The sequence below is a fragment of the Athene noctua genome, chromosome 1 (genome assembly GCF_965140245.1).
Source record: "Athene noctua chromosome 1, bAthNoc1.hap1.1, whole genome shotgun sequence".
In the NCBI taxonomy this organism is placed as follows: Eukaryota; Metazoa; Chordata; class Aves; order Strigiformes; family Strigidae; genus Athene; species Athene noctua.
The window spans coordinates 87,964,930-87,975,810 of record NC_134037.1 but is presented as its reverse complement, the minus strand read 5'-3'; positions in this window follow the sequence as shown (position 1 = coordinate 87,975,810).

Here is a 10,881-nt window from a genome sequence, read left to right as displayed (position 1 = left end):
GTGATTTACCCGAGATGTAGGACACCTACATTTGGAAAGGTTTAAGGTAAGGATGTCCTTTTTTTATCCCTTGAGATACTGTGCAGCATAGTTTTGTATGGAAACTCGAGGAAGAACGATAGAGGGAAAACCACTGTGGGGTTTTTGTGTGTTTGTCTTGGGCTTAGGTGTTGTGGTTTTTTTTTTTTTTTTAATTAGTTTGTGCAGTTACATTGAGTAACTGTTGGGAATTCTGTCTGGAGACTTGCCAGAGGAGTAGAGCTCTTAAGTGCTTCTGCAAGTTTTGGGAGAAAGGTGACTGACTCTAACAGAGATGCTGTTATTGCTCCTGCAAGATGAAGGACTGCATCAGGAATTCAAGATGTCATGGAATTAATGTTGTGTTGTGGCCAGGAATTGCCCCTTGTTCCCGAAGGTACAGTGGTCCAGATGTTCTACAGAGTTGTTTCATACCAGGCTTTGCTGTTCTGTGGCTGTGTTCCTGTTTGTAGTTACTCCCTGAGATAAGAACAAGTAACTCACAGATGTAGTCTTGAACTAAATCTCAGAGTTGGCTGAGGTGAATGTAGGGACTGTCCTCACCCCCACCGTTTCTTATGCTTTTGGTCATCAGATGGATTTCCAAGGATGTAGTGGTGCTTTTTTCTCAGTAGGTACAAAAATGAGTTCTAAGTCACCACCACAGATAGAGCAGTTATTTTATGTAGCACTAAAGGGTTTCTAAAGTTACTTAATAAAATCAATGATGCAGTTTCCTGCTTTTGTCTTCATGGTCAAAACTAATCAATGCATCAGAGAAGTTAATATCTTCATTTCTTTTATATTATGTGACCAAAACAAGTCCTTATGAAGAGCTGCCTTTCCTTCTCAACAGTAAACATCTTAATGTTTTTTCTGTCAATAATCTTGATGACATTGTTGCACTTATTTTGATACCAGGTACAAACATTGAAAACTGTAAAAGCAAAACACAACCCGAAATAGTCTCTTGACCTTCTCCCTTCTTTCTGCTTGATGGTGTTTTGACCTGATCACAGTGAAAACAAAGGGAAGACAGGGCATAGTTCAGAGTGAGTGTGTGGGTCCGTGGGAGTACCTACTTCCCTTTGAATGATTTTAGCTTTCATTGGGGAAATCTCACATGCTTGGGTGAGGGGCTCTTGTCCTACCACCTACTTTGTGTGCTGACATAATGCCTTGGGGAGCTGTTCAGAGAAACAGAAGACTGAAGCAGTGTGAGAAATTCAGGCTTGTAAGCACTGTGTTGGACAATAAATATGAATAAAGGTAGATGGCTTTTGACTTATTATGGGGCTTGCTTTTGCCCCATGGCAATATGGTGCAGCCTATTTTCCCAGCTGTGTCTGTGCAACTGATTAGAAGCAGCTGTTAGAACAGGCAGTACCCAGCTGCTAGGGTTAACTGTGCTGGAAGGACTCCAGATACACTGTTTGTGAGGAGCTACAGCAAGTAAGCGTGTGTGTGAAGAATGTAGGACTTCTGTGGGAGTGGTGAAAGAGAAGAGGAAATACCTGGCTGTTGTTAGGTTTCCTGGTCTTGAATGGGGATGTTGAGAAGAAAGTGTGGGTGGGGTTTCCTAGCTCCCCTTGCCTGGGAAGAAGGAATAGCCTGTAGGAGAGAGAAGCAAGTGTTAGGAAGCTCTAGTCTATAGAGACGTTGGTGATCCTCTGATGGTGTCAAAGCTTGTTTTGCACTTTGCTTCCAAGTGTGTCTAAGCTCTGTCTACCTAAGTAAAAAAGGTCTCGGTTGAAAAAATAAATTATATGTTAGCTTGACTTACAGAAGAGTGCTCTGGGTAATGGTTGGTATTGCTAGCCAGGTATACAGTGTGTATGGAAAAATGGGCGTGAAGATTATCTGGGTTTCCATGTCCTCTAGAAGTTTTGCAAAAAGCAGTTGTTCTCTGTTGCATAAAACTTAAAATACTCCCTCTGGAAAGGGCATGGAACATTCTTTTAGCTTCTTGTGGTGCTTTTGGCCTTAACCAAATAAAGGGCTTCCCTGTTACATTTCATGAATGATTTAAAACTGGCTAAATAACTGGTTAAGTATCTTTAGAACTTAAAGGGTGTATTACTATTAAACTTATTCCTTCCTATATTTTCTAGAGATGGCATGGTCTTCTAAATATTTTCCAGGAGAGAATCCTCAATTTTCCAATAACTTTTAAAGTGCATTTATAGGAAAATGAACATCTGTCTTTTTAAAGCTGTTGTCTCTCTTTTTTAATTTTTTTTTAATTATTACTTTTAAGTAGCTTGTCAGGGAGGTGTCCTTGAAAAGTGTCCTTGAGTAATATTTCTGCCTTATTGCTTTTGTAGTGTGCTATTCTATTGTGCATAGTGGCTAAGATCCTATTGTGCTTGGCACTACAGAATCATAAGCTAGAGAGACTCTCCTAGAGACTTAGCTGTAAAGGATATATCCTTCAATAGCTGTCTGTGGAAATTAACTTTTTTTTTTTTTTAATGACTAGTATTTTCTATCTCCTAAATATTTATTTAGCTGCTTTTCATTCAAACTCTGACAGTTACTTGACTGGATTAGTTGCTTATGCATACTTTCAGTTTGAGCAGTTTGAGCTCTGCCTCTCGCTGTGTTAACGATCTCAGGTGGTGGTGCTTCTGCAGAGTATCATTACCTGGTAGCAAAGTTCATGCTGTCTTTAGCAATTACAGTTCCATACCTACTTCTCTCACTTCCTTGTTATACAGGATGATACTGTCCCCTAATGTACCTGAGTCTCCTTAACTCAGCCTTCAGAGCTTATTCATTTGCTGTTGATTCAAAGTGACAGCAGTACCATCAATCTGTCTGTTGGCTTTCCCCCATTTGGTGAGCTGGAGTATGCTCTCCTTCCCACATACGCTCAGGGATGCTCTCTGGCCCCTTCTGCTCTGCAGGTCTGCAGCACCTGCATCAGAAATTGAAGGCAGACTCTGTCTGTTCCATATGGGCACTCAGTGTTTCAGTGGTAAAACTATCATAGGAAAGTGAACCCATAGTAGATAATTCAGGCAAGCCATGTTTTTAGGCTTGGGACAATTCATATGTAGTGTTCTAGATCTGCAGTGTAGCTGGTAACAGGCATATCAGTATTGTTTGGCTTGCTTTGTTCTGAATACTGCTGAATATGAATATTTGTCCTTGCTGACTGCCACATTGCTGAGTTTGACGTGCTGTTGCCAGAGTTTGAGTCTACTGACCTAAACTTCGCGTATGTGTAAGTAGAGACTCAACCAACTGTTATCTTGTGTCAGAGTAGATCCTGCTTTGTGTATAGTAGAAGTTAGGGAAGTTTGCCTTTTGAGAGAAAGAGGACAGCTATATCTGATGGATCTTTCAAAGAGTTGATTGTACCAAAAAACACAGCATGAGAATATCCCCTGGGTAAGGTGTACATTAGGTTGAAATATTGATGCAATGAAAAGTAACTGTAGTTTTCCTTGTTTAGATTGCTTTGTATTTGTACAAACTGTAAGGTAATTATTTCTGTAAAAATAACGAGTCAGTCAGCACTTGATACTTACCAAGGAGCCATAGTATTTGAGGATGATAGAAATCTTCAGAGTTCCTTAAACAGCCCAGACTGGAACTGCGCAAAATTAGCATTGTGTTGAATGATGTGTCATGCTTCTACAAAATGCTTAAATTACTTGGAATGAATCTTACTATTTAAGTGCTTTCTGGGGTAACTGTGTATTTCCTGAAAATTAGAAGAAATGAAAGAAAAATGTTTTACTTCCAGTATAAATCATGCTGTAATTTTTAGCTAGCATAAAACAGGCAGTTGGAAAGTGAAACTTCTGCATCAGTGAACCTGTGGGCTTCTTCAGAAGGACTGCTCTGTCACATTTTAGTTCCTGTTAAAATAATTAGGATCTTTAAAAGATGCAACATTCTTTATATCAAATGGCTAGAAAAATCAAGAACATTTTTTCTGGTTTTGTGTTGTGTTTGTTGAGTTGCTGTCTGCCATACAGTGATGTATAAAGACAATTTTCCATTCTGAGAGCCAGGCTATCCACAGAATTGGGTAGGAAAAAATTGAGCAGAACTTGCCCAGGGGATATTGCTATACTTCTCCCTTAGCACTGTCAGCACCAAAAAGATTCATTTATTCAGTGTCCCTTTTGATGTTCCTCTGAATTTGAAAGTTCAATCTTCAATGAAATAAGAGTATCTCAAGTGGAAAGAGATACCATGTTGAGATTTGAGTTCCACATATCCTTTGATGTCTTATGAATGCAAAACTTTGTGTGTGTTTTCTGACTGAAATAAAACAGCCTATCTACCTGACCCCTTGGAGAATTCTTAAGAACTTAAAATACGTATGATAGGAAGTAATCTTTAAGTCTAAGTCTAAAATATTTCATCTCTTTCTCCATACCCCTCACAGACTTGCCATGGTTGTGGCTTTTCATGTGATGTAGTGATCACAAAGACATCATGCATTTCTGTGTGAATGGTTTTAAAAAAGAAAGCTAAGCAAGTTCATACATAAACTGTGTGAACTAAAAGTTCTAATAGATAATTGTAATCTAGATTGTTGGTAATATTAACACATTCTGTGTACTGTTTCTCCAGCCCTAAAAACTTGCAAATGACACTGGTGAAACAAATGCTATAAGTAATTTTTATTGCTAGAGTAATCAAAATTGTCAGTCTTACTTGTGGACCTTTAGCGTCTCTGACCACATGATTTGAATTTTGGAGATCTATTTAAAAACAAAGAAACTTTTCTCTCATTCTGTTTGGAGGACAGGGAAAGTAAAATAATTTTTTGGGATCTTTTTTCAAAACAGAAACAGTCTATCAGTGTTGTAATCCTTGCATCATTCTTTGGGGGTTGAACAATACTCTCACCGAGGTCTTGAATTCTGTGGAGATACTTGAAAAATAACAGATACTGCCACCAGACTGAGAGGGGTGGTACAGGTGGGTAAGCAGGAACCTTGATAGCACTGTTCTTCTATCCCGCTCAGAATACTCATAATCAACATCATAGTGATGTCATAATCATAGAATTATTTAGGTTGGAAAAGACCTTCAAGGTCACAGAGTCCAACTGTAATGATCCAGGTTCGTTCCCTTCCTGTTGGTTGGACTAGGTGATCTTCAAGGTCTTTTCCAACCTAGACGATTCTGTGTGCTTTTTGTAGGCCTGGGACATCTGTCCTTGCCATAGTACCACTATTCTGATGAGAGATGTGGGTAGGAAAGAGAGGTGCTGAAAAGTGCTACCTGCAGGTGGTGGTGGTGGTGAAGTCAAGTACTTTGCATGAGTATGTTTCATGCTAGTGACAGTGATACCAAAGAGGATCAGACACCACGTGAATTTGTCAGGTTATTTAAGAAAAAACATCACACCATGTACAGAATTGGGAACATGCTTGCAGTAGCATCTATAACAGCCTCAGGAACAGACCAGTATGTGTGTTCTCACTTGGTCTTCAGGATGCTGCTTTGGGGATTGCCAAAAAGCAAGGGTGAAGGTGACAGAATAAGGCATTTCCTATAAAATGGAAAGTCCCGATTTTCTGTTTCTTGAAATATGAAGTTTTTAAAATATAAATTAAGCCGTATATGTTAATGTAGAGTGGGTTGTGCATGGGATAGGTTTGCTCACTATAGCATTCTTGTCCACTTTTGATATTTTGGATATGAGAAATGAGGAAGGCTAGTGGCAGCCTGGGGGTAAGTGCTAAGTCTTGCCTTGACTGTGGTGTAATCCTTGTAGAGGAGGCAGCAAATTGGCCTCCATGTTCAGAACAAATCATAAAGCAGACGTGAAATACAGTCAGTACCTTTGTGTGAGGTGTTTACTTTGAGATAATATTTACTTATACAGTGGAGCACGCTCCTCTATTGTACAACAAAAGCACACCCAATAAGCCTGCTCTGAAGGGTTCTTTATTTTCTAAAGGTAAATATTTTGTTCTATGTAGGGGAAAGGGAAAAAGGATGAATATCTAGGAGACAAATATGAGCAACAATGCGAGGCAAAAATCTTAATTATCAATCTTCCCAACGATTTCTGATTGCACTGACTTTTTTTAAACTACTCCATGTACGTCATAGTATATCTTTGATTACTCATCGGCATACGTGGGGTTGTTGCTACCGTAATTCTCTGAAAGTCCAATGAACAGCTACAACATTAATTACTCAGTTCTTCCATAGTGCTTTTTATTTAAATGCAGAGGCATATAAAATTGAAGGAAATTCAATTAAACTTGGCAGGCAGTTGCTCATTTAAGTTGGTTCAAAGAAAATGATTGGAGAGAAGATTAAAACCATAGTAATCAGTAATGTTGGAAGTTTGGGGTTTTTTTAAAGAAATGTGAAAAGTCTTTGGGTCAGCATTAACAATTCTGTGTTTGATTTGAATGTCATTGAAGATTGTCTCCAGCTTCTGTTCCCGAAAGGACTAGATGAATCTTTTTGAAGGTGATACTGAGTTAAAGATTAATAGCAATAGAAAGGGAGATATGATGGGGGTAGGGTGGGAGAAAGGGTTAACTCTAATGCCTTACAGGTTTGACTTACTAGCTTTTAGAGGTTAATTTGTAACAAAGAATTTTATGAAGTATTGAATTTCATGAACTACTTAACTGTTCCCATGTAAACTTAAGCCTTCGTTCTTTCAGTCTTTGCAGAATACCTGTTTAAATCTATATAAGTGAAGAAATGCTAAAACCAGCCTTTGGTTCACCAGCACAAAATACAATTCACTACAATAATGTTTCTATTTTCTTCTTAGAACAAAATAATGCAGGTTATCAAGTTTTTGAGCTTGTTTGGAAATGTGAAATACTGTCCTCCACCAAAGTACACTAGAAGGGCTTGTAGGAGTCTGCAACAGGTTGAAGACTTTGCTGCTTAGTCCAGACAGTCCAAGCATGTAGAAAGTCACCCTTGCGTCTTCCTTGTTCTTAGACTTGTCATATTTAATCCATATGCCTAAATTGATTGTACAGCTGAGGAAGGTACCTCTGTGGACAAGTGACTCCAGGATTACTCAGCACTGTAAAACGGTATCGGTCTTCCTTCAGATCCATGTACAATCTGTCTCTGCCTACACACCAGCTCTCACTTTCCTTCTAGCTTCTTTCCCTGTTCCAGCATCTACTGCCTTGGATTCTCAGTTCACGTCCTTTTTTTAGGACCAGAGAGCTCTAGTATTGCTTTTTAAAACTCTCTTGTGTTTTTGAGTTGGCCTTTCCAGGAGGAAAGTCTTTGCTCTTCATCGAAATCTGTTCCTCTCCATCTCTTGTAGAACTTCCATATGAAATACACTGTTTCTTTCTCTCAAAAAGATAACGGTTCAAATTGTAGGATCCCTGGCCTCCAGCTTGCCTCATAACAGTCCAAACCAGCAAATTCAGAGAAACGCTTGATCATAGCAGCCTTCAGCGTGTTGGTGAAGACTTCAGAAAGATTCAGCCTAGGACCAACACCTTTTGTAGGGATAAATTTAGCCCAACAGTTATTGGTAGAGTTCTAAGCAATCTCAACACTTCTAAGAGAAGCGCTAGACAACTTTAATATATGATATTACCAGCCTTTTGAATGCTTGCTTGATCATTGCCTTACCATTGCATGTTTTACCTTGGCAAGTGAATCTTGTCAGTACAATTACATCGTGCAGTAGAAGTCAGGAAGTTTGCTAGCACATTAGAATTTAACCAAGACAGAACTGGGTCTGGGCTCAAGAAAAGGAGAAATTATAGCCTGAAACAAATAATTCTTGCAGCAAGAACAACCAAGAACTATTTTTACAAGACACCGAGCATGTACACTTCTAGAGATCCAGGGGCTTCTCAACATGACAGTGCTTGCCATACAATTGGTAGGAGGGATACCTGCTTAAATTTGGAAATGAGAAAGAGTGTCTGTACTAAACTAAAAAAGGTTATTTTAAGTGTGTAGCTCTTGCCTTTGTGATTTTTCAGTACTAGATGTGTTATTTTCACAAACTGTTCTAGTTCAGCTTCTTTCTCCCCCATCTTTTTTTAAAGGAGTGGGAAGGAGTCACACATCTTTAATGCATCTTTAATATGATAGTCTGAAAATAATTCTAAGTAGAATATTCACAGTAGCTGTAATGAATAAAGCTGTTACCTTACACCTTGTTACTTTTGTACTGCCATATCACAAGATATGATATCACTCTCAGGGAGAGCTCAAAAAGTTGAGAGCATAGTCTTTTTCAAAAGACTTGCTTACAGGACCAGAAGTCAGTTGTTCAGACAACCCATGTGACGTGATTGCATTTCTCCTTGTGCACTAACTGGAATAGTAATAATGAGTTTAGGCCTTAAGACTATGACTGTGACTACATTTGGAAAACTAGCAGGGCTAGGGGTTGTGTTTCAGCACTGTCCAGTGATTTTATATTCAGTGAGTTTCCTGGTGTGATTTTCACCTGAGGCAATCACTGCTTTTTCTGACAATGCCTTGTGATGAATAGCTTGGGCTAACGACCTTTTCCAGTAGGCAGTAGGAAGGAAGCCCACCGTGTTTTGACGGAGGACAGATTAGCCATATGGATGCAAACAGTTGTACCACACTTCCTCATAGTAAGTAAACAGAGAGTAGCATTTTTAATTTCCCATAGAAATGCAGTTCTGCAGCCCAGTAAGACAAGGACTTGATGATAGGACTAAGCTCTTAAAGGATGCAAGTCTGACAAAAATTGGAATTATGTTCAGCAGCTGAAGTCTCAGCAGAAGCATCTTAGAGGAGATGACTGGTATCCTGAGTCTGAAGCACTATCCAAATGCTGTAGGAAACAAATGTGATTAAAGTTTGAGTTCTCCCAGAATAATAATAATCATGAAGCAGTCTGTCTTTTATTTAAATTTTTTAAAAAATTATTTTTTAAAAGCTAAATGGTCTGAAAATAGAGAATGGAGAGTTGTTTGTAGCTTTTGAAGTCATAAAGCTCAGGGAAGTCAGGGAAATTTTGCCTGAAGTTGCTGAAACAACTTGAAAAGCAGCTGTATGTATAAAACCACCTTCACCTAACACTGATATTCAAGTGCTGATTAGTGTTCAGAAGTACTAGAAAATAACTTATTCCTTAGAGTTCTGGTTTCCCACACAAAGTACACTAATTATCTGCACTTGAATTTAGTCAGAGTGTCAGGATCTACTTTTCAATCTTATTTAAAGTCCAAAATTAAATGACAGAGAGATTAAAATATCAAGCATCCTTTTCCTAAACACTCTCTTCTTACTGGAATAGTGCTCACTAATCCTATAATAGGGTTTGTATTGCACACTGATTTTTGAAAAGTTAATACTATTTTCCTGACAGCCTGAACAAAATCCAGGTCTGCATACTTTGTGGAATGTGTGAAAGCCCTTGCCTTACATGCTATGTCTCAAAATACAAAGCAAATGCAGTTTTTGGCTTCAGAAATAATACATCTTCTCTTTGGAATTATGTGTTCCTGTATTTAGGTCTCTTACAAGCCCTTCTTTCTGGTTTCTTTCCCTCATACAAAACATACTTCTGTGATCCCAGGAATACCACATCTAGCTTTTTTGAAAGATGAATGTCTCCAGAGGGAAGTGCCTTTCCGCATGCTAAAGCTGTTTTCACTTTCTCATACTGTGTCCCCACCTCCTCCTTTGGCAATAAAATCCTATTTTATGTCATTTTATTCTTGACATGGGTCAGAAATGTTTTTTACTAGTCTCTCCCTCTATTCATGTTCTTGATTTTGTCTCTAATTCTTCATTTCTCAGTCTTTGCTCCCATTTGTGACCTGGGGTTATTGCACTTTTCTCTCCTGTAGTTATCTCCCATATTCATATTAAACTTCTCTGTTGTTTCTGACACATAACACAATCTCCCTGGGTTCTTAGGATGCCGCTGAGATGAAGTTTCAGAGAAGCCTTGTCAGGTGGGATTCCTCAGGGTCAGGAGATCAAACCCCCTTTTCCTTAGTGTATTTTGGGGATCTGTGGTGTGTAAGGTCTTTGCCCTGAAGACAGGATTTTGAAAGCTCTGGAATTACCAGGCCTATCCTCACATCTCGGGCATCCTGCTGTACAAGTTAGGAAGCTGTGGCCGTCCTAAGAAAGACTTCTGGATTTTTTGCACTTTGGGAAGGTGTGCCTTTCTTGGAGACCTGTGCTCAGAGTGTTCCTGAGCTCCTGCCTGGCTGGGTGCCTGGAGAGTCAGTATGCCTGTATGTAAAGTATTAAAAACAAAGTGCAGGATCGAGAGAAAAAACTAGGCAGAGGATGGAAAGGATTGTTGCTGTAGGGTGAAATTCAGGCCACAGTGAGCAGGTTGGACTTTGAATTCACTACACAAGAAATGAGTTTTCCAGGTCAGTTAGCCTCTCGCTTTCCGAAGCCAGTGTGTTCCTAACGAGGGAAAACAACACAGGAAAAGAAGAGGGCAACCCAGAACTGACTCATGCTGCCTGCATCCTAACTAGGAGTTAGTCCTCCAAGGCTCTGTAATGGAGGCATTTCTCTGATAATCATAACTACTTGTAATCTTTTCCCCATCCTTCCGAGAAGTGAATCGGGAAGGTACTGTAGTTTGTCTGCTTGTGCTGGATGTAACTTAGTTACAGTACAGCAGAGCAAATAGAAAGGAATTCTTTCCTGTTTTGCCGTAGCCCCTGGCAATTACAGAAAGTTAAATCCTTTGTTTAGAACAAGACACAGCCAAACAAGACCCTGGACCCAAGCCCTTGTATTACATCACACTGGATAGATAATAAGAACCGTGTAAGATTGGTGCTTAAAGGTAGATGCAGTAAATGGTATTTGCTTAACAAGTGAATGGTGGAGATGCTTGTTTATTTTTTTTTCCAAGTTATCTAATTTAATTTA